General features: G+C 44.6%; 1 protein-coding gene across 1 annotated transcript in view; it reads left to right on the top strand.

The window, feature by feature from the left end:
* LOC119423574 (glutamate receptor ionotropic, delta-1) overlaps window positions 1–3,366 on the top strand; it is a 458,437-nt gene that overhangs the window by 324,346 nt on the left and 130,725 nt on the right. The window lies entirely within an intron of this gene.

The following is a 3,366-nucleotide window of genomic DNA, read 5'->3' as shown; positions in this document are numbered from 1 at the left end:
GTGTGTGTGTGTGTGTGTGTGTGTGTGTGTGTGTGTGTGTGTGTGTTCAGGTGAGGACACCTGCAGTGACAGATGGAGCTCCACACACCGTTTACAGAAAGTAGACGTTGAGTTCGGCTCAATATTTATGACCCGTTTCATTTTTCATCCCCGCTCGTGTTCGTGGATCAAACTGACGGATGTTTGGGAGCAAAAGCTTTTAATTATTTACAGATTTTTATTTTTATTTTTTAATTGATCCTCTCCAAACTGCTGATGTGGATAAACAGTGGGAGTTGTTGTTTAGAGCTGCAGATTCATTGATCAACTTTTAAACAAACTAATAATTGATGCTGTTTGTGTTAATATCTCATCACAAATCACCTGCCGGCTGTTACCATGGCGACCTCTTCACCTCTTCCATTATCTCGTCTAAACTAGGTGATAACAACTATATTATTGTTGAGTGTTACCGTGAGCGCACGTGTTCCTTCATCATGAAGCTCACAACCCTCTGCTGTGTTTTTAATGGGATGAGGACCCATTAATAATTATGTATAAATATTTATAATGTGCATCTTGTTGCTGTGATTAATTTGTATTCCTGACTATAATGATATTGTCCACGTTGATGACGTAATGCTGGTCCATTTTAAATGTTTTGTGCCAAAAGGTTCAACATTATTTGGCACATAAATAACCAACATTATGGATCCATCCACTGAATAAAAGTCAGTTTTAAAGCATTAGCCTAGCATTAGCCTAGCATTACCTAGCATTACCTAGCATTAGCCTAGCATTATCCTAGCATTAGCCTAGCATTAGCCTAGCACCTTTCACGGCGGCAGCTGCTGCTCATTAAGCAGCTTCTCAGGCTCAGCACCGACTCGTGGTGGAAGACTCTGATACCCGGTCAGTTCTGGTCAGGTCCTCTCGTCCCGGTCCGACCCATCTCCTCAGATGGTGGAGATTTATGGCTCACGTCGTCTCGGTGGATCAGCTGTCCCGGGTTGATAACGGTTCAGTAGAGACTTTGTCCACAGCAACAACGATGGAGGCCTTCATGTTTCTGAGCGGTGAGATGGTCGGAGAACCTGACTCAGATCTGTGTGTCCCCAGGACCCTCTCCAGTTCAGTCCTGCTCGTTGAGGTCATCCTCCTTGTTCTTGTTTTGTTTTTATGTTCATGTTCTTCTTCTTCTGCTTGTCAAGATCTTCTTGTTCCTCTGCTTCTTCTTTTTCTTCTATTTCTTCATCTTGTTCTTTTTCCTGTTCTTCTCGTTCTTCTTGTTCTTCCTGGCTGTTGGGATCAAACTTCTTGACGTCCTCCCACCACTGACTGGTCCAGATTGTGGATCAGGACTAAGTAAAAATAAAAGCCTCCTCTACAGGCAGACGTTTCTCCTTCTCCACCCCCTGACGTCTCAACAGAGAGTTGATACTCGCGCTGCTCTAAAGTGGTATTTGTACTGTGGTACTGAAACGTGTACAAGTACACGCAGAGTATCAGCATCAGTACCTGCTTCAAATAACTCCTCATGTATGTCAGCCGCTCAGTGAGGAGGAACGTAGTGTGGTAGTAGCTGAGAGTCATCCTGAGCTCAGCGAGAACGGATCTGACAAAATCACGAGCTCGTCCCGAACTCTCTATTTCTCATCTTAAGGTGATTTTAGTCTTCGTCTGCTGTGTGAGAGGTGGCGGGCGACAAGCATCCATCGAGAGACACGCCAGGCTCGACTTCTCCAACCGCCTTAATGTCTTAAATACTAGTTTCTGCTGCGGAGTGGGAGGCTGTGTGTGTGCACGTGCGCTTGTGTGTGTGTACACACTCATTAGCACCAGGACATGTCGGCGTGGGAGGGCGAGATGGAGCTGAATGAAAGTTGCTCTCCTCAGTGATGTCATGGAAACCTGTTCAAAGCCTCGCCAAGTTTTTACAAAAGTGCACAAACAACAAAACACACACACACACACACACGCACGCACGCACGCACGCACGCACGCACGCACGCACGCACGCACGCACGCACACACACACACACACACACACACACACACACACCACGTTTCCTCTAACACAACTTTTGTTTTCTCGTTTCATTCCCGGTCAGACTCGTCCTTCACGAATCTCGTGTGTGTTTGTGGACATGTGATGATGGACACAGCGAGCGTTCAGGGTTTGACCCGTCCAGCCGGTTTTCATCCCCGGGATGCTCCAACATCTGGACTTATAATCGCTCCAACATCTGGACGTATAATCGCTCCAACATCTGGACTTATAATCGCTCCGTCCTTTTGGTTTCAGTGTCTCAGCAGATCCGGAGTCGGAGGATCTCTGATTTTTCAGTAACTTTAGTGATAACTGTCCGTCGTGCTGCCTCCGTAGCTCCTGCACAAACGTCTTCTAATTATACTTTAATTAATAAGAAGTGAACCGTGATGTGCCAGATGTGGAGTTCACTGCTGAGCTGTTTTATCCTCGTAAAAACCTCTGTGTCATCTTTTAAACAGCTGGAAAACCTGAAACTTTAACGTAGAAATGAAAAATTTAAACTGTTTATTAAAGTTTATTAGAACAGAGAAAGTAAAAAAATAAAAACCTTTTTTTTTCTACAGTCCAAAAATAAAAGAAGACTTGTGTAATTATCTAAGCTGTGACAGAGATGGACTCTTAATTTGAAAGGCATCACTAAGCTTTAAATGAAAACTCTGTGGTCAAACCACTTCCTGTTTTCTATAGAACTGGTTTCATCATCTGCAGACTTTTATTTTTCATGAACATTAAATGTTACGGGGGGGACACATGATGGAATCGATGAAGAAGAACCTGCTGAAGAACAGAGCTGACTCAGAATCAACTGAGACACTGCAGCCAAGCCAAAACATCAGCTAAAAAAACTGGCTAAAAGCTAGCTAGAAGATTGAAGATTGTCCTGATTCAGACAGGTCTGTTTGGGTTCTGCTGCTGTAAAAGTCTGATGTGGCGCTCGGAGCTCCGGTTCCTCTCTCTGTTGGCGCCTGTGAGTCATGGTCAGCTGTCGGCCGACGGTGTGAATCATTACGGAGTGTGTGAACACACACACACACACAGGTGCATGTGTGGCCGGGTGAGAGGACTTCTGTCATCCTGTCCTGGTGTCAGACTCCTGATTTTCTTCTGCTTCTTCAGAACTTCTGAAACTTCATCCCATTCACATTTTTTATTTCAGCATATTTTTGCTAATGCTAATCATGCTAATGCTAGTTTAGCTGATGTTAATTTTCCATGCATCATTTTTATCTGCTTCTTCCTTTTCATGTCACTGGTGCCCATATCCAACTATCACTGTGCAAAATGTGGGGGACACCTGGACATGTCTCCGGTCCATCACAGGGACACCTGGACAT

The sequence above is a fragment of the Nematolebias whitei genome, chromosome 17 (assembly GCF_014905685.2).
Source record: "Nematolebias whitei isolate Nwh7 chromosome 17, NemWhi1, whole genome shotgun sequence".
NCBI classification, from domain to species: Eukaryota; Metazoa; Chordata; class Actinopteri; order Cyprinodontiformes; family Rivulidae; genus Nematolebias; species Nematolebias whitei.
This window is presented reverse-complemented; position numbering and strand designations above follow the sequence as displayed.